At 37.5% G+C, this 21,684-nt stretch overlaps 1 protein-coding gene across 1 annotated transcript in view; it reads left to right on the forward strand.

The window, feature by feature from the left end:
• The first annotated feature begins 17,619 nt into the window (after positions 1–17,619).
• Positions 17,620–21,684, forward strand: part of TMEM266 (transmembrane protein 266) — a 488,010-nt gene continuing 483,945 nt past the window's right edge. The window contains exon 1 of the mRNA XM_053717259.1: positions 17,620–17,695. The gene's annotated coding sequence lies outside the window, so the exon portion shown is untranslated. The remainder of the gene's footprint in view (positions 17,696–21,684) is intronic.

Consider the following 21,684-nt stretch of genomic DNA (forward strand, 5'->3'; position numbering starts at 1 on the left):
GGACTCCAGTACCTTGACTGTCATTGTGTTTCTTGGCTTCTGTTGTAGTAACAAAATCAAGTGAAATAATGTAAAAATACACAGGAATGCCTCATTAGAAAACTCCTTCACTTTAAAGGTAAAGGAAAGTCAAAATTAAACTTGCATGATTCAGATAGAGCATGTCATTTTAAGACACTTTTAAACTCACTTCTATTTTCAAACGTGCTTCGTTCTATTAGTATACCTTGTTGAAAAAAAATGCACACATATCCTACACTAGTGGGAGCTGCTGCTAATTGGTGCCTGCACACATTTGTCTTGTGTGATTGGCTAACTAGATATGTTCAGCTAGCTGTCAGTAGTGCAATGCTGTTCCTTCAACAATGGATAACAAGAGAATGAAGCAAATTTGATAACAGAAGTAAATTGAAAGTTTTTTAAAATTGTATGTTCTATCCAAATTATAAAAGAACATTTTTGGGTTTCCTGTCCCTTTTAGAAATATAAAGCTGTAAAATTTCATCCCCTTTAATGTGTCCCCAATTATCCATTTTACCTGCTGGGATGTATTACATTGTTTGTTTGTATATATATATATATATATATATATATATATATATATCTATCGAGAGAGAGAGAGAGAGAGAGAGAGCATATATATATCGAGAGAGAGAGAGAGAGAGAGAGAGAGAGAGAGAGAGAGCAGTGTTCTCCACAGAAAATGTTGCCAGTTGGGTGGCATTTTGGAGTAGCCAGGTGGGGGCAGCGTAATATTTTCTAATGTATCATTTCAGCTAACCAAAGCACAAATGAATTAAATGGTGATTAGTAAAATCAGCCGGGTGGTTCACCAGCTAAAAAGGTCTTGGGGAGAAAACTGTGTGTGTGTGTATATATATATATATATATATATATATATATATATATATATATATATATTTATATTACACTTGCATACAAATCTGCTGAAACTGTAAACAAATTACATACATTTAAATTTAATGTGAGATTATTAGGAATTGAGTTATATCCTGAAACACCATATTGAATCATTACATTTATTTAATTTAAAAGTCTGGTAAGTGTTGGTTTTCTGCACCTATTTGATTTTGCTCTGCCCTTAGAATGGCAATAAAGTATTTTACTAAATAAAAATGCTCTTTAGTATATTTAAAAAAATATATATAAATTACATTTTATTGTGATATATTGTATTATGTTATTTAATTGAATTGGGGGAGTTTTTCAGAAATTCCATGCTTTTAACATTTGGTTGGAAAGGTAAATGTACATTTCTTGCAATTGAATTTGAATTTGTTCACCATTTGAATAGTGTCATACTTACAGTATTTTAATTAAAAAAATGTTTTCTCTAGGCTTCTCTAACAAAGAAAATAATATTTCATTGTGTCCTAATGATCAGTCTTCCTATCTATCTCCCAGTGGCGTCACTAGGGTTGGTGTCACCCGGTGCGGTAAGTCATGGTGTCACCCCCCCCCCCCCCCAGAAAGCAGACACACACAAAAACACAGGCAAACACACATACAAACACTCAGACACACTTAAACACATACTCAGATGCACACACAAACACTCGGAAACACACTCAGACAGACACACAAAAACACACACACAAAAACACTGAGACACACACACACAAAAGCACTGAGACACACACACACACAAAAACTCAGACACACACATACAAAATATGTAAACTGCACTGCATTAATTATAAAGCTCATGCCTAGAGCTGCTCCCTGGCTCAGCAGAGCATCAAATGAAAGATAAACAGAGCACTCTAAAATAATCACTGAAGAAAAGGTTTAGGCACGCAAACTATGAAAATTCTGCTCTCTGACTCTGTTCCAAGTCTGTCAGTGCACAGCCCTGGGCCGCATGTCACTGAGCAGTGAGCACAGATAGGCAGGCAGGTTTAGGCTAGCAGCGCAACTTTGCAAGCCCCACGGCACACCCACAACATTCATAGTGAAATTGGGCAGGGGAGGAGCAAAGTACAAACAAGCAAAAGCAGCCGGGAAAACTATTTGTTGAAATTGCAGCACTGGCTCAAGGGGCAAAAAAAATTGTGTGTCTACAACTTCCCCAGTCCCACTAATGTTCACAAATGTCAGCCTCAAATAAAATAATCTATGCATCTCAACATTGTATTTCTTTGAATTTCAATAAAATTTAAAATTTAAAAAAAAAAAAAAAATTTTTTTTTTTTTGGTGTCACCCACTGGAGGGTGTCACCCGGGTGCGGCCCGCCCCCCCCGCCCCCCCCTAGTGACGCCACTGCTATCTCCCAAGTATACTGGCTAGCTTTTAAAACGTGTGGCTAGTTTCTGAATGAAGTAGTACCCTGCTACACATAGTTTGGCTATAGCAGTATAATATTTGTACTTACAGTTTACTGGCATTCACAGTAAAGATACACCGGCTGAGTGCTGTCACTACTGTGGGGCTGACTGAGAAACCATGCAATACGGGTGTGTGATACTTCCTTATATCACTGCTCCTCCTTTCCTGGACCAAGTCCCACACTGACTATGCTTCTCGGTTGGCACTAAACAAAGCACCTCTGATTCCCCCTTCTTTATAATGTTTCCTTTAACAAATTGTCTTTATTTATGCTTTTCTATAGCCACTAAACATACACCTGATTTCCCCTTCTTTATAACACTTCTGAATTATGAAAAAAACAACAACAAAAACTTTAAAGGGATAGTAAAGTTCAAATTAAACTTTCATGATTTAGATAGAGCATGTAATTTTTTTTGCATCTTTTATTTATTATCAGCAGGGATAACATTAGATTTCATAGTAACAAAGAGTTCATAACATAAAATTCTTCTAAAAAGATAACATATGATAAGATATTAATTTCATATCAAATTCATCAATTCGATAAATCAATAAGAAAGACAAAAAAAAATATTTTAATCTTGAACCGTTGATATGAGTTACTACTTAGTTCAATCTGACTAGATATAAATCTGCTGGATTTTCCTTTTAAAATAACAAAAATACACCAGAGAGATAATATTCCTGGAATGGATTAACTTAACTATTTCTTGTGTTAGATTGTTTGCTTTCCTTTTTCTTTTTCTATTTTTCTCCTTTTACTTTTAATTGTATCAAATTATGTCCAGAGCTGAGGGGGAGAGGGAAGGGAAGGGAAGGGGGAGAAAAAAAAAAAAAAAGCTGTTCGTTGTTCAGATAAGATAAGTTAAGTTACCATATGTCTAATAACACAATTTCGGTATTCCGAAATGGATAGATTAAAGTATCGATCTCGCTAGGGGGGAATATCCTAATAAATCTTGACCACTTTTGAAAAAAACTAGTTATCTCTTGCTCCGAATTCAAGTTTGTTGCTAGTTGTTCAACTATACATTGTTTCCTAAGATAGTTTTTAATCTCTGTTATTGATGGTATAATATTGTGCTTCCAGTCCTTAAATAACAAATTTCTAGCTGCTAAAATGATTAGATTTATTATTCTTACTTCTTTTAAAGTTGGACTCTTATCTTTCAAGAAAATTATATCTATGCCTGTAAGCTTAGAGCATGTAATTTTAAACAACTTTCTAATTTACTTGTATGTGTTCTCTTGTTATTCTTAGATGAAAGCTTAACCCAGGTAGGCTCATATGCATATTTCTAAGACCTTGAAGGCCGCCTCTAATCTGAATGCATTTGACATTTTTCCCAGCTAGAGGGCATTAGTTTATGAGTTTCATATAGATAACATTGTGCTCACACATGTGAAGTTATTTAAGAGTCGGCACTAATTGCCTGAAATGCAAGTCTGACAAAAGATCTGAGATAAAGGCAGTCAGAAGAAGCTTAGATATAAGGTAATTACAGAGGTAAAATATAATCTAGGTGGGCATGTTGTACTGGAGTTTAGGGGGGTCTGTGGGAGGTTGTAGAGGGACTGCCTGGAATGCATCTGCTATGGAGGAGGTATCACTGTGTGTAGTGTTGGGAGTTGATCTAATCGATAAAATATATGATCTGTTTGTTTTTTAATTTGCGGGCAAAGCGGGCAAATCTTGCTGCATTTATTGTCTCCCTCGTAATAGGTTTGCCGGAGTTTGTTAGCCAGTATTTTACATTCTGTGTATAGTAGTTGATTGACTATTTTTTTTGCTGTTTGGAGGTCGGAGGCGAGAGTGTCGTCTGAAGAGTTTTGCCTGAGTCTTAATTCTAGGTCTGATACATTGTTAAGTGCATTATGTAAGGCTAGTCACTGTTGTTTAACGAAGTGTGATTGTAGGCTCATCAGCTCCCCCTTCAACGCACTCTTGTGCACATTCCATATCGTTTGAAAATTTGTAACTGAGTCTATATTAAATGTGAAAAATTCTGATAAAGATTTCTCCAGTTTTTCACTATATGAGGGATGTGTCAGTAAGCTTTAATTTAATCTCCAAATGTACGAAGAGGGAGAAGCAGAAGGCCATTGAATTATGCATGACACTATCGAGTGATCATTCCAGGTACTCTTTTGGATTGAGGAGTGAGATATTAGGGCCAGGGCATTGACATCAAGGAAAAAGTAATCTATGCGAGAAAATCGCGAGTGTGGATGGGAATAAAATGAGTACTCCCTAGTCTCTGGGTGGGAAATCCGCCAAGCGTCATGGACTGCGAGGTCCCTCAGGAGTCGCTTTATTCTGCTGATTACCCTATGGGGAGTGGAAGAAGTATTATTGGAATTATCTATTAAAGGGTCTATGGTGAAGTTAAAATCCCCTCCCATAATCAGTAGGCCCTTTGTGACTTCTAAAATTTTCTCTGTTAAGGACAGAAAAAACTTGTCTTGGTTAGCGTTGGGTGTATAAGTACAAACCAGTGTTACAGTTGTGTTGAATAATTTCCTTTTCCTTTTATGGGGGTTATTCAGACCCTTGGCATCGACCGAAAGGAAATTTAATTTCCTTTTATCTTGTGTAGGCATTGGGAAGAGGTAGAGTGGAAAAATATCGGAATAGGGGCATCGGTGCTGAGAGTGGGGATTGAAGGAGGTTACTTTCTAAGATAGCCAAATTTGTGAGTGCGGAACAGGTGTGAGTCAGGCATAAATACATCTTTTGTGTGCATAAGACCGTCATAGCATTGCATACATAAAAACAGTAAAAACAAACAAATAACTTATCTTGGAAGATAAACATTATAAGGTATGAGACAAACTTCTTCCAAGTAGGGGGTCCAACAACTACCTATGGTAAATAACAAATAATTCAGTGGTATAATATGTAAAATACATTTTCTTCGTGGTATATATAGCCATGAGAGTAGGCAAAACACGGGATGTGACCAAACAGAACTCCTATCCCAGGAGACCAAAAATATATAACTAGATGTGTATGATTTTTTCTTAATTTTTTTTTATTAATCTAAATGGACTGGAATACATTTAGACATAAATCAGAACAAGTCAGATGAAGCTAGGTATTACTGTATGTGATGTTAGACAAGAGCAACTATATCTGTGGAAATAAACAGCAATTAAGTATTACAATGATGCATACTGAGGAGTCCAACCCCATCCACTAGCGTCCAGTTCAGGTATTGTCCTTGGTGGGGGCTAGAGAAGAGCTATTTCTGTTCTTCTTTTTTTGTGACTGCCCTCTTTGCCAGGGGGGGTCTTGGGTCTTGAATACTTTTACTGAAGTCTGGGTTTTCAGGTATAGTAGAGGGTGGATTCGGGAGCTTCAGCGGGATACCCAAACTATTCAATATCTTGTCCAAGTCCTGTGGGCCCTTATACTGAAGGGTGGTTCCTCCTTTTGATATGATCAGACTGAAGGGAATCCCCATCTGTACTTAATTTGTTTATCTTGTAGGATGGAGGTAAGAAATCTAGTTTCTCTTCTTTTCTGGATAGTGCTGGGACATAGATCCGGATAGATTTGAATGGAATGGTCCAGGTATGAGATTGAGTGAGACTTTCTTGCTTTCTGCCAGATCTCTTCTCTGTCTGAGAAGCCTAAAAATGTTATAATGACGTCCCATGGGGGGGAGGGGCATTAGGAGGAGGAGGAGGCCTAAGTGCTCTATGAGCTCATTCTATTTCCACTGGAGGGTATTGAGGGTCTTCTTTGAGGTGTAAGAATAATCCCTTGAGGTAGGGTTGTAGACCTGTAGATTTAACATAATATTGCTTCTCCTACTTCTATTTTCTAAGTCCTCAATTTTTTCTTGGATGAGGTCTAGCTATGATTCCTGTATGTTAGCTTGCATAGAAATAGAGCCCATCATATTGTTGAAAGTATCCTGTGTGTCCTCTATTTCCTCAACCCTGTAACCCAATTCTGTGACTTCCTTTCTCACAGAGGATATTTCAGATGTAATTGGTTGTTTGAGAGAATCAAATTCCTCTTTAGTAGGGAGTTTAGAAATATCTTGTTTTAGTTGAGCCATATATTCCATGGAGAGTGGTATGTTGTGTAGTGCAGTTTGTTCTGACTCCGCTATTTCTGTGATATTAAAGACAGCACTATGTTGGTTTTCTGTAGGTAAGAAAAATGAACTAACTGAGTCTGATGTGGCAGTCTGCGTTTTAGGGTGCTTGTCCTCCTTAAGGTTTTTTCTTGCAGCCATCACAGCAGAGTAGAGCTGGTAAGCTTAATTTAGCTAAAAGGATACTGTCTAAACTTCTGTAAGGCTCAGGCCCTGTTTGTAGAAATGATCATCTGAACCAGAGCTTAATATTAGAGTATTTGGTACCGGTATTCCCAGCAATAAAACCTTTTTTTGTGCAGATCGTGGATGTATAACGTAGTGTGCTAAAAGGCTGTGTTACCGCTTGTGTGTGGGTTAAACCGTGGCTAGAAATGTGGTAGGGCCACACAGCTCTATAACAGGGTAACTTTCTCTCTTGGTGAGCAGATTACACTTTGAATTTTTATTATTGAATGAGCAGTTTTTTTACAGAAGGCTCTATTTGTAGCAGATCACCTGTTCCTTGTCTTAAACTTACATTAATGCCCCTTATGACGTTTCGTGTTTTGTGCAGTTAGACTTAAACATACATTATGAAGTCTTATTAGGCCTTTCTTAGTGACCACTCACTGAGACATGTTACCTTTGATGGCTTATCATAAGCTGTGACCGTTTGCCAGATAGCCCTCTGTTGAAGAGAGAGGTGCGTCTTCACATCCCTTAAACTCCGTGCCAGACACTGATGTCGGATGCAGCGTTTCAGTAGCTGCGTGTGTCGGCCGGACTGGGAGGCAAGATGGCATCGACGAACCCCGCAGCAGAAACAAACACTCTGCACGGAGCGGGTCTGATGGCTGTAGCTTACTCCCTCACCGCATCCTGTCACCACTGCTTTCAGACAGATGGTAGGTCGGATCCTAGGGTGCCACTGTCGTCTGTGAGAGGTTTTGGTCCCTGGTTGTTACGGAGATATCCAACCATAAACTGAAGTATGTGTGTGATGGGAGGTGTATTTATAGGCATTTTGAGGTTTGGGAAACTTTGCCCTCCTGGTAGGAATGTATATCTCATACGTCACTAGCTCATGGACTCTTGCCATTATGAAAGAAATTAATTTATCAGGTAAGTTCTTACATAAATTATGTTCTCCGGCATGGAGAGTCCATGACCTGCCCTTATTCAAATTAAGACGGCAGTTTTTTAGTACTCAGGCACCTCTATATCCTTGTGTTATCTTCTTTTTCCGTTTCCTTTAGGCCGAATGACTGGGGGTTATGGGTAAGGGAAGTGATACTTAACAGCTTTGCTGGGGTGCTCTTTGCCTCCTCCTGCTGGCCAAGAGTGAATATCCCACTAGTAAATAGAATGTTTTGTGGACTCTCCATGCCCGGAAAGAAATACATTTATCAGGTAAGCATAAATTTTGTTTTTTAAATGTCACTGAGTTTCTATAAAGTAACGGACCCCACCATGTCTAAATTTTAACCTTATCTTACTGTCCTGCTGCAAACAATAGGGAACAGATATAAAACAGGCAATATGCCCCACTAACACAGACAAGGTTGTGTGGGATTCCACATAGCTTTGTTTACACAAACTCTACTTTAATGCCTGGCATGGGCGTCTGCAGAAATGTTTCCAGGAGAGGGGGCAAAACATTTTTTAAATAAATAAAACAGCCCACACATAATCAAATCAGTGGCAACATGTAAAGTGTGTTGCACACATAAGCTAAACATAATTTTAAACAAGTGAGTGCTTATGCTAGGTATAAGGCAGGGCTTGACAAATATACTTTGAAACTCTCAAGCTCAAAAATATATTTATGGGGCCGCAATATGATGAGAAAATATTTTATTTATATATATATATATATATATATATATATATATACACTCATCACTCACTTTATTAGGTACACCTTGCTAGTACTGGGTAGGACCCCATTTTGCCTTCAGAACTGCCTTAATTCTTCGTGGCATAGATTCAACAAAGTGTTGGAAACATTCCTCAGAGATTTTGGTCCATATTGACATGATAGCATCATACAGTTGCTGCAGATTTGTCAGCTGCACATCCATGATGCGAATCTCCAGTTCCACCACATCCCAAAGGTGCTCTATTGGATTGAGATCTGGTGACTGTGAACTCATTGTCATGTTCAAGAAACCAGTTTGAGATGATTTGAGCTTTGTGACATGGTGCATTATCCTGCTGGAAGTAGCCATCACAAGATGGGTACACTGTAGTCATAAAGGTATGGACATGGTCATCAACAATACTCAGGTAGGCCGTGGCGTTTAAACAATGCTCAATTGGTACTAAGGGGCCCAAAGTGTGCCAAGAAAATATCCCCCACACCATTACACCACCACCACCAGCCTGAACCATTGATACAAGGCAGGATGGATCCATACTTTCATGTTGTTTATGCCAAATTCTGACCCTACCATCCGAATGCCGCAGCTGAAATCTAGACTCATCAGACCAGGCAACGTTTTTCCAAAATTCTATTGTCCAATTTTGGTGAGCCTGTGTGAATTATAGCCTTTGTTTCCTGTTCTTAGCTGACAGGGATGGCACCTGATGTGGTCTTCTGCTGCTGTAGCCCATCTGCTTCAAGGTTCGACGTGTTGTGTGTTCAGAGACGGTATTCTGCATACTTTGGTTGTAAGGAGTGGTTATTTGAATTACTATTGCCTTTCTATCATCTTGAACCAGTCTGCCCATTATCCTCTGACCTCTGACATCCACAAGGCATTGTCATCCACACAACTGCCTCTCACTGGATATTTTCTCTTTTTTGGACCATTCTCTGTAAAACCTAGAGGTGGTTGTGCAGTTTTTGAAATACTCAGTCCAGCCCGTCTGGCACCAACAACCATGCCACGTTCAAAGTCACTTAAATCCCCTTTCTTCCCCATTCTGATGCTTAGTTTGAACTTCAGCAAGTTGTCTTCATCACGTCTATTTGCCTAAATGCATTTAGTTGCTGCCATGTGATTGGCTGATTAGCAATTTGTGTACCTAATAAAATGGCCGGTGAGTATATATATATATATATATATATATATATATATACACACACATACGCAAACACAACACATAGAAAGTCTGACACTCTCTTGCAAGCACACAGTTAGATTAAGAGCAATGGAAGAGTTAGTTACAGTATTTGGCTATATGGTGAAAGGCCCAGGATTATGGCAAGGTCTCTTTCACTCTTGGTCCCTAACCTACAGCCACAAAATGCATGCCTTCAACCAAACACTGAGATACAAACAAGAGTGACACAGGCCCTTTGTAAGTTCCCTAGACACATACAAAATACAGAAATTTACTTCCCTCTCAAACCGGACTGAGTGCACTTCCCATGGCACTGCAAAACTCACGCCCTGGGTACCCACCAGCACTCACAGAAAACTTCACAGCTCCAAGCAACTCAAGCAGTTATCCCCAGGCTAGCCTTAGTGCAATGCCCATGCAGAAAATTACACAGTTTCTGTCACAGGCTGTGAGAATACCTGAACTCCAAGATAGCAGTGCCCAGTGCAAAGAGGTGTAGCTTCAGTATTTGGCACCTTTAAGCTAATAAAACAGGAGAACAGATTTGTAAAGAACTGCAAGAACGGGATGAAATACAATAACAGAGTGAGTAGTTACTATTCTTTTGTATTTGTGCACAGCAGTTAAATGTCCCTTTAAGCCTCCATGGCTACAGCAAAGAAGATAGCGCAAACATAATAAACATAATCAAGAAACAATTTTAAAGGTTTTACAGGGGGTGTATCCCAGTTTGTAAAACCCTGTAGGTTTTTCTACAAAGGGTTTTAAACAATGTAATTGTTTTTATGCAGATCTTTTACAATATAGTTGTTATTGGTGATGTTCATGTTATGAATTTAATTTCATTATATTATATACACATATACAAATAAAGTGGCTTGCTCGCTCGAAAACTGGTTGTAAGTCTGTAGTGATGAATGGTGAAAATGTTCCATTATGTAAGTAAGTAAATGACCCACATAATTAACTGATACCCCAGTGTTTTCTAGTTTTCTCTTACTAAACAAACAACATGTACTTATTTCCCCTTAGACTTTTGTCTCCCATACTACTACACTTTTCCAACTGTGCAGCTCCCTACATCCCCTATTTGTATTGTTAACCAGCCTCTTATTCAACCCCTGCCTCTCTCCTCTTCCACTTTCTATCCTTTTCTCTTAGTTACAATCATGTGCCTTATCTATATCCCATTCCTGCCCCCCTTCACCCACAACATAGATACATTGTCACATAACACAAACCAGAGGGTAAACATCATTTCCACATACAACTCTCTCCTTTAACTTCATCCAGATCAATTTTAAATTTAGTACATGAATATCCATATTACTTCCTTGCAGTAAATAAATATTAACATTTAGTTGCTGCTATGGCCAACAAATTGTCATTTTATGTGAATTTAACTAGCTTACAGTGACGTAAGATGCTCTCTAAAGCAAATTATAAAAACACTATGTTACTTAAAAGGCTGATCTAAGACAATGGATAACTTTACTCGCTTAGTATACTTGTTACTTTTTAACCATTATGACTAGAAGCTATTTTGACTAGTAATTGTGTACAATGTGACAAAGCATAATAAGAGAAATGAGTTCAATACAGTTGCTTAAAACGATGACCTCTGAAAAGACATTTATTGTTTCAGATAATAGTGCTTTGAGCACTTATGGATCAACTAGACTTGATTCACTCAAGATGATAAACCCAGTGAAATATGAGACGAGGCACTTCTTAGCCTTAGGCATAAATGGTCATTTTCACTAAGAAAGTTGGAATCCTGAATAGGTGGCAAAAAAATACATATTGAAATGAGTGACTGCCTTACACATCTTGTCCCATTCAAATAAGGTTATCCAATCGCAGGGTTTTATGGGCTATCAGATCATAAATATAAATGAATAATAGTGGTTCTAAAAAATACCCCACAAGCAAATCCCTGCTAGAGATGTGATATTGTTAAAGGGACACTAAACCCAAATTTTTTCTTTAATGATTTAGATAGAGCATGCAATTTTAAGCAAATTTCTAATTTACTCCTATTATCATTTTTTCTAAATGTAGCCACTAATAAGCAAGCACTATCCAGGGTGCTGAACCTAAAATGGACCGGATCCTTAGCTTTACATTCCTGCTTTTGAAATAAAGATAGCAAGAGAACAAAGAAAAATTGATAATAGGAGTAAATTAGAAAGATGATTAAAATTGCATGATCTATCTGAATCATTAAAGGGACAGTCAACCTAAAAAATGTTCCAACTTATTTAGATAATGTTTGCAACGATTAGTACTGCAAACAGTATCTCAATGTTAATAGATAGTGTGAAAGTAAAAATAGTTACTAGTTCATCTTCTGCCGTTTTGCGATGGCCACCTGAGCCCTCCTATCCCAAGTGTCATCCTGATCTTGTACTTATCTCCACCATAAAACTACTTGATCCTGCGTGGTCCCGCAATTTGCGCATGCGCAATGTGCCGTTTATGCTGAAGGGGGATAATTCAGTAAGGAACTAAATATGACAGCTCAGAATCATAGAGGTTCTTGTATGCAGCATGCAGACATGGTTAATAATGTTAAATGGTTTTGTAAAGCAGTTAAATAAACAAGCTTCCTTTAGTAAAAAAAATAGCAACAAAACGTGCCGGCGTGGGATCTATCAATTAACAAGAACTTGACTGAGCTATCGATCTGACAAATTATTAGTTCTGTGGCTTAAAAATCATACAATGAAATGTACAGGCTGAGATCAGGACTCTCTAGTGTAAACACATTGCAGCCCTATAACGGTGATTATATGACCTGCTGTGGTTATGTCTCAGGTATAACTTTATAAGTGAGCACGCATTAGAAGCAGCATGAGACATAACCACAGCTTCACAAGCAGCTCCACAGATCATGAGAAAAAGTTCGCAAAAAAGCTGTTTAATTTAATCACCGTTATAGGGCTGCAATGTGTTTACACTAGAGAGTCCTGATCTCAGCCTGTACATTTCATTGTATGATTTTTAAGCCACAGAACTAATAATTTCTCAGATTGATAGCTCAGTGAAGTTCTTGTTAATTGATAGATCCCACGCCGGCACGTTTTGTTGCTATTTTTTTACTAAAGGAAGCTTGTTTATTTAACTGCTTTACAAAACCATTTAACATTATTAACCATGTCTGCATGCTGCATACAAGAACCGCTATGATTCTGAGCGGTCATTTTTAGTTCCTTACTGAATTATTCCCCTTCAGAATAAACGGCACATTGCTTGGCTTTGCTGCAACACAAGCGGACGGCTCCACCTACTGGCTATTTTAATCAATGAATGCACTGCTTCTCAATGCTTTTCAATAGCAGTCACATGACTGGAAAAAAAGGTTGTTATTCTGAAACGGTGCAAATTGAACCGTTGTAAAACGAGGGCCATCTGTATTAATTTATACAAAAGATGATAGGTTAAAAATTAAAAATCTGAACAAACACCGTGAGAAGAGTTTGCATATATTCTTACCACTACAATTACTCATCTGTATTCTCATGTCTATATATTATATGACGGATTAGACAATATTGGTTTGGAAAGATTTAAACATGGCTATGCTGATTTCCTAGACTTGTAAGCCTTGTATAAGTTTCAATCCATGTTCTGTATCACGCTGATTTAGATGTATTACCTTATTGTCTTTTTCAATATAACAATAAAGATTTAATAAAAAATAAAAAATAAAAGATGATAGGTCTCTCTGCTCTTCAGCACTTGGCGGTCCCACTCTGAGTATTTTCATTACTACTGCTTTGTACTCTTCTCTGTTAAGTATTAGTCAAAGGCCGCGTTCGAGCAGCGCTCAGGAGCTAGTGGAGGCGCTTCACTCCCAGCGATGACGTGGCGCTAGGTGACGTCACAAGCAAGGGAGCTTCGAAAAAATGTTCGCATGCGCAATGGGATCTGCTGCACAATAATGGACTGCGCATGCGAACGTTTTTACTAAGCTCCCTTGTAGCTGCCTGCCGAGAAATGATTTCCCCAGTCTCTTCACAAACATCGGAACTTTGACCCACCTCCATTCAGCTGCTCTCAGCTCAGCCCCTGTAGCATAACCTGCACTGAATAGAGGTGGGTCAGAGTTGCAATGTTTGCCAAGACACTGGGGAAATCATTCTTGGCTCTTTGGATCAATATCGGCAATTCCCGGAACCCGCCCACACATCTCTAACCCGCCCACACAACTATCGCCAGCCCACCCCGTGAGGGAAATACACAATGCTTGAACGTCAGGTCTTTGTGGTTTTATACATATAATATGTTTTTTTGTGTGCTCTAGATAATGTAGCCCATTTCTTTTCACTTCATACGCCTTGCAAGTGTGAGAAAAATGCTCCAAGCGAGTTCCAGTTCGCTTGGAGCGCTGCCCGAACGCAGCCAAAGAGAGTCAAGATAACCGCACTACACTTTTACCAAAGAAAATTACCACTTTATTTTGCAAAGAAATGTTATCCCTTCTTGTTTATTTGTTTATAGTTGTATTAAGAGGATTCATTTTCCAGCAGGGTAATGATCACAAACAGACAGTGAAGCTATGTCAGGTGTATCTGAGGGCCAAATGAAGAGCAAGAAGTGCTTACTTGTGTAGCTTCCCTAAAAACTTACCAAATCTTAACCCAAATGAACATCTTTGGAAACACTTGAAGAGGGAAATAGCAAAGCACACTGTGACGACACCCTTTGGGAGGTTCTAAAGGAGTTTTTAAACAAATTTGTACAATCCGATACTAGACAGAGCAGTTAAAGCAGCCATTAAAATGGCAAGGAAGTTAAAGGGACACTGAACCCAATTTTTTTATTTCATGATTCAAATAGAGCATGAAATTTTAAGCAACTTTCTAATTTTCTCCTATTATCAATTTTTCTTCGTTCTCTTGCTATCTTTATTTTAAAAGCAGGAATGTAAATCTTAGCAGCCAGCCCATTTTAGGTTCAGCACCATGGATAGCGCTTGCTTATTGGAGGCTTACATTTACCCACCAATAAGCAAGCATAACCCATGTTCTCAACCAAAAATGGGCTGGCTCCTATGCATCACATTACTGCTTTTTAAATAAAGATAGCAAGAGAATGAAGAAAAATGGATAATAGGAGTAAAATCGCATGCTCGATCTGAATCATGAAAGAAAAAATTTGGGTTTAGTGTCCCTTTAACTTTTGTTCGTGATTTAGATAAAGCATGCAATTTTACGAGACTTTTCAATTTACTTATTTTATCAAATTTACAGGAACAGCAAGGTACTACTGGGAGCTAGTGCCTTATTAGTGGCTACACACATATGCATCTTGTAATTGGCTCAGCAGATGCAGTATATTCATCTAGCTCCCCTTAGTGCATTGCTGCTCTGGAGCTAAACGTGACTATATGATTCATTTTTATTTCATACTTTTATTAGTGAAAAGTATGTATTTTTGTTTAAAAATGCTGAATATTTTTTTGAAACCAAATGCTGAAATGCAGATTGTATTCAGTGGCAAGAAATGTATGTTCATCCCAATGTTTAAGTTCCCAATTAATTGTTAAAAAGCATGAAATTCTATTATTAAACCACTCCCACCAACGTATATATTTTATTATTATAATAGTAATTTAATTTTGTAATTTTCTAGGTTAATTTATTGAAAAGTATGTATATGTGTGTGTGCCTGTGTAATATGCATGTTTTATGTGGGTGTTTGTATGATGTGTGTTTAGTGTGTGTGATATGTACAATGCTTGTGTGGTGTATATAGTCGGACTTACACACATGCACAACAGGAAATTGCACCACTACACTCCAGATTACAGCGTCACACGGACCAATATCTGGGACTACAACTCCCACAAGACTCTGCCGCCAAATTACAAATGAACAAGTTTCAATTTTGTATTTATTTATTTTTTAGCTGTTTGCTTCTACAGACCATCTTTAAATATATCAACTCAAAGGAAATTAAAACTTTATATAGAAGCAAGTACTGCTCTGTTTCTCACCATCATCCACTAGAAATGATAATCTCAAATGTCATCATGATTAGTACCACATGTTAAAAGATAAGTTTTTTCCAACACTTATGATGCTGAAAGGGACACTGAACCCAAATTTTTTCTTTCGTCATTCAGATAGAGCATGACAGTTTAAGCAACTTTCTAATTTACTCCTATTATCAAATTTTATTCATTCTCTTGGTATCTTTATTTGAAATGCAAGAATGTAAGTTTAGATGCCGGCCCATTTTTAGTGAACAACCTGGGTTGTTCTTGCTGATTGGAGGATAAATTCATCCACCAATAAAAAAAGTGCTGTCTAGAGTTCTGAACCCCCAAAAAAAGCTTAGATGTCTTCTTTTTCAAATAAAGATGGCAAGAGAACGAAGAAAAATTGATAATAGGAGTAAATTAGAAAGTTGTTTAAAATTGCATGCGCTATCTGAATCGTGAAAGAAAAAATTTGGGTTCAGTGTCCCTTTAAACAGTTCATTCTAATTTTTAGCATTTCAAGCAAAAGTAGTTAGGAGAAACTTACAAATCATGGTTATTTGGCATTGATCTCAGCAGACAATAGACATGCCAACTTTTAAAGCTTGTACTCATTTTTAAAAACACAGTGTCATATAAAGGCATGCAATTGTAATATAAATCATTTACACCAGTTTCAACTACATGTGGCAAATGATTATATGTTTTTAACAAAATGTTTATTTTGATGTATAATTTTCTTTTGTATTAAAGGGACACTGAACCCATTTTTTTTTTTCGTGATTCAGATAGAGCATGACATTTTAACCTCTTAAGGACATATGACGGAATTTTTTCTGTCATAAAACAATTGAGCAAACTGAAAGCTGTGTCCTTAAAGGGTTAAGCAACTTTCTAATGTACTACTATTATCAAATTTTATTTCTTCTCTTGCTATCTTTATTTGAAAAAGAAGGCATCTAAGTTTTTTTTGGTTAAGAACTATGGACAGGACTTTTTTATTGGTGGATGAATGTATCCACCAATCAGCAAGAACAACCCAGGTTGTTCACCAAAAATGGGCCGGCATCTAAACTTACATTCTTGCATTTCAAATAAAGATACCAAGAGAATGAAGAAAATTTGATAATAGGAGTAAATTAGAAAGTTGCTTAAAATGTCATGCTCTATCTGAATCACGAAAGAAAAAAATTGGGTTCAGTGTCCCTTTAACATTTACAGCACACATTCATTTAAAATATAATTTAAATGCATGTTCCTTCCAACAGAGAAATCGATGGTTGAACATTCAACTAAATATACAACAAAAATATTATTAGTATTTGAAGGGAATAAACACATTTTTATTACGTTTAGTTGTTGCAGGTGATCACACAAGAAAACAAGATGAAGTATTCTTTAACTGACTTTATTTTCATAGGGTGCAAATTGTTATTCAAGTGAATGTAACCTGGACAAGACATATGTTACACTGTTTTAAAGGGATATGAAACCCACATTTTGTTCTTTCATGATTCAGATATAGCATGCAATTATAAGCAACATTGTAAGTTACTCCTATTATCAATGTTTCTTCATTCTCTTGGTATTTTTATTTGAAAAAGCAGGAATGTAAGCTTAGATGGGCCAGCTCCTAAGCTTATATTCCTGCTTAAAATATCGAAACCAAGAGAACAACGAAAATTGATAATAGGAGTAAATTAGAAAGTTGTTTAAAATTGCATGCTCGATCTGAATCATGAAAGAAAAAAAAAATATGTTTCATATCCCTTTAAAACAGTGTGACTTTACACCTTTTTGACAGAGAGGCATACACAGAGCTATTCTGCAGACCAAATCTAGCCAAATAAATACAAAACCTGTTTCCTACCTATTCGAGGAGGTAAAAAGACGTACTTCACATACCGTATGCTAATATATTTGTATCTAAGTCTAAATGTAGGATTACCGAAACAGGATAGGAACAAAATCCTCAAAATCTATGGGAAATTGCCTGCATCAAAGATGGCCGGTTACGCAACTCATCTATAAATGACCTTAAATGAACTGTCAGTTTCCATAAAGCGTAACCGTCGGTCACATGAAGCCAGCGTTATCGCTGATTGGGTCAAAGGCACCCTCGTGTAGTACTGAAACGAAATATTCTAGTGCGGAGTCACGGTTTCTAGGGAGACAGATGGAGAGAAATAGGAGGAGCGGATCCATGTAAGGGGAGGAGTGAGTGACAGAGGGGAGAGTGTGTTATGTTCGGTTCGTTATGTAATGTCTGCTACACAAAATAAGTGTGGATATTAGGCGAATAATGTGATGTTTGTATATTACTGCTGGATATGTTATTCATATGCTTCTGGTAGTCAAATTGAGGAGGACTGAGGCTAGAGAATGCAAGACAAGGCACCTTAGTGTGATTAGATGGAAAACCGTTTAACCGAGTGTGCAGGAGAAGAGTTTTCAAGTGTACGGTTATGTGACATGCTATAGAGTGGGGAATGTTTAGTGCTTAGGGAAGGTGGCAAAACCGAGGAGACCTTATGAGGCATTGTGTGCAAATTTGATGGGCCTAATATAGGCAGTGCATGCAGAGGTGGAACTAGGTTAAAACCGAGAGTGGTTTGTTGGTGTCCACATTTGCAGAGGAGGTATGGTCAGAGAAGAAAATGTGTAATGAGTATTAGAAAATGTGAAGAAAATGGGCAAGAGGACACTGATTGCAAACAAGAGAGATCTGAATTCCAGTGTGTCAAAGAAGTGCAAGGTACCTAAGAGAGGAAAAGGGATGGATTTGAGAGAGACAAAAAAAATATACAGACAAGGGTAGTAAAAAAGTACAGAGTGCTTATAAAATAGGCATTAGGGAAGAAGCAAGGGCATGGTGCAGTTAGTGACATGGTAGAGGTAGTTTTGTATATATGTGGGGCAGTGCGTTTGATAAGGCATCTAGAATAGTTAGATGGTTCAGAGACTAGGGAAGACAGTACATGGGAATAGCGATCACTGTGAGTAAAGCAGAGAGGTATGGGGTGAAACCGGATATTTTGAAGAGTTGGCGTGTGTGAGGCCAAGTACATTGGAATATTTATATAGTGAGTGGGGCCAGTTTGCCCTGGTGGAATGATTGATGTTACAATGGCCATCAAGCAGGGGGTTGCTATGTTTATTCTCATAGCAAAATGTATTTTATAACCAAATGTGACAGTTTGGATGCTAGAGATGGGTTGACCATCCTTGAGGGCCAGACTGTGCATTTTACTTGGTGCCACAGTTCTCCATACAACCTCACCCTCTTCACATTTGTAATACACTTCTCTGCAACAAAGTTATTTCTGTATTGTCTCTACATATCCAATGTATATATTTCTAGTCTTGTGTGTGTAGATTCAACTTTGTGGCATTTGTTTTTCTAAATCATTGTTTTATATACAACTGTCTAAAGGGTTTTCAAAAATGCTGTCCCTGCAAGTGGGGAAGAAATCCCAGTGTGGCTTTTCAATGTTATGACAAGCAATCTACCTCTATGCCTTTAGGATGTAGATACCAAAAATTGTATCTTTAGCTTAAGAATGCAGCATAGATCCCAAGAGTATGGGAGCTCTCTGTTTCTTCTTGGGGGGGAAAAACCTCTCTGGGTATTTAGTATTGTCTTGGAGCTTTAAAGGGATACTGAACCCAAGTTTTTACTTTCATGATTCAGACAGAGCAGGCAATTTTAAGCAGCTTTCAAATTTACTCCTATTATCATTTTTTCTTCTTCTTTCTCTTGGTATCTTTATTTGAAAAAGCAGGAATGCAAGCTTATGAGACGGATTATTTTTGGTTCAGGACCCTATATAGCACTTGCTAATTGGTGGTTGCATTTAGCCACCACATCAGCAAGTGCTACCCAGGTGCTGAACCAAAGATGGCTGGCTCGTAAGCTTACATTCCTGCTTTTTCAAATAAAGATACCAAGAGAAAGAAGAAAAAATGATAATAGGAGTAAATTTGAAAGTTGCTTAAAATTGCCTGCTCTGTTTGAATCATGAAAGAAAGAAAAAAAAAATGGGTTCAGTATCCCTTTAAGCAGGGTCTCATCTTCAACCTTTTTATCAGGCTTATTCAGGCATACTTGTACGCTAATAGACAATAAAGTAAAGCTTTTTTGATCCTAGTATATGGCAGGCTCTAAACCATGACTAACTTTTTTTCTTCCTTGAGTTCACTTCATCCAGCAAGAGAATTCATACTTCTGGTTGTGGGGAGATGCCTAAAGATTTACCTCTCACATTAAGCAGTGAAAAGAAAAAACATAGGTCTTTGTAATTACAGAAAACTCTAGCATGGCAACATGTATTTTCCTCAGCATTATCATAGGTTACCAATCACAGAACAAGTTAGTTCTAAAGGGCACCTTTTGACTTCTGTAAAGCAGCAGTGTGGTCTAAATTGTGTACTTTTTATGGGCATCCTTATATGCAAACTTTTGACTTAAAAAGTTACATATGTTTTGCAGTGTGATAATTTGCAATATTTTTGTATATTACCTGCAATATTTTTCTTCATGCCCTTCACATTTCCGTGGGGGAAATCCAACTGCTATTGGCTAAGAGGTGGAAACGTCACCTCTCAGCCAAATAGTGTTCTGCCGTGGGCTTCCTGAGCAGCTTAGTGCGGCGAACGCTGCAAACAAAGGAGCTTTCAGCATGAAGTATTTTATACTTCATGACTGAAAGTCCCCTTTATTTGTTCCAATGGTAAATCCTAGCGTTTCAGAAACGCTAGGATTTACCATCACTTTAACTTTGAATGAAAGTATTTTGGTAATGTGTATAGTAAAATTAAACTTTCACGATTCCAATAGAGTATTCGATTTTAAACAACTTTCCAATTTACTTCTGTTATCTAACTTGCCTCGTTCTTATGGTATCCTTTGTCTAAAAACATACCTAGGTAGGTTTAGGAACAGTTGAAAAACATACCTAGGTAGGTTCAGGAGCAGCAATGCACTGTTGGGAGCTATCGGGTGATTAGCAGCTGCACATATGTCTTGTCATTGGCTCACCCAATGTGTTTAGCTATCTCCTAGTAGTGCATTGCTGTCCCTTAAACAAAGGATACCAAGAGAATTAAGTAAATTTTATAATAGAACTTAATTGGAATCCCTCCCCCCAAAAAAACAAATGCACCCCTAGGGTGTATATCCAAATGGGATATCAATTGGTGCTTCATACTACAATGTGAGCTGTAAAATAAAATACCAATTTTATTGCATCCAAATAAAAAAAAAACAGCAACATGCAGACAGGGTCGTGTCTAGAAGGGGAGGATTATGAGGCTTTTTTTCTCCCATTTTCCAGACCTCTGTATCATGTGACAGCCATAAGCCAATCACAGACTAGTATATGTATACCCCGTGAGCTTGTGCACATGCTCAGTAAGATCTTGTTCCCCAGAAAGTGTGAATATAAAAATGTAATAATAGAAGTAATTTGGAAAGTGTCTTAAAACTGCATGCTCTATCTGAATCATAAGTTTATTTTGACTTGAGTGTCCCTTTAACCCATTAAAAACATTGCAAAAAATACAGATGAACAGCCCAAAACCGGGCACTTATATAACACAGTATATGCACTGATACAGGATTAATTAAATAAACTAATAATATTGCTACCATTCCTATTTCAAATAGGGAAACAATGATAACCTAAAATCTTTGATATTATCTATAAAATAGCTAATGTCCCCTATCTAGCCACTCAGATAATGGCTCAAATAATGAGTCTATACCTGCCACGATAGGCCTTCTTGGAGGGTGGTGACAATCTTTGTACACTTTAGGCACATAGTGAAAAATAGGAGTAATGGGGTTTTTGGGGATAAGGGTATCAGTCATCTTGTGTAAATATCCATAAAGTGTATTGAGTCCAATACAAATAAGAGCCAATAAAATACTGTGGTTTTTTTTTTTGCCAATTGTAAAACAAATTATGCTGTAATACCTCACGTGTTAACTGTCTAATTGTCAATACATAGGAAAAAACACATGAGAAGTAAGAACAAGATTTGGTTAACATGTAAAGGATACTAAACATTACAACATGGATTCTGCAGTAGCCAATCCTTTTAATAATTATCAACATAAAGCAGAGTTGTAAGTACAAATAATTGTTATTGTAAAAAGGCATCCTCCCTCTGCACCTTCTTTTCAACATCTGTGT

The sequence above is a fragment of the Bombina bombina genome, chromosome 6 (genome assembly GCF_027579735.1).
Source record: "Bombina bombina isolate aBomBom1 chromosome 6, aBomBom1.pri, whole genome shotgun sequence".
NCBI classification, from domain to species: domain Eukaryota; kingdom Metazoa; phylum Chordata; class Amphibia; order Anura; family Bombinatoridae; genus Bombina; species Bombina bombina.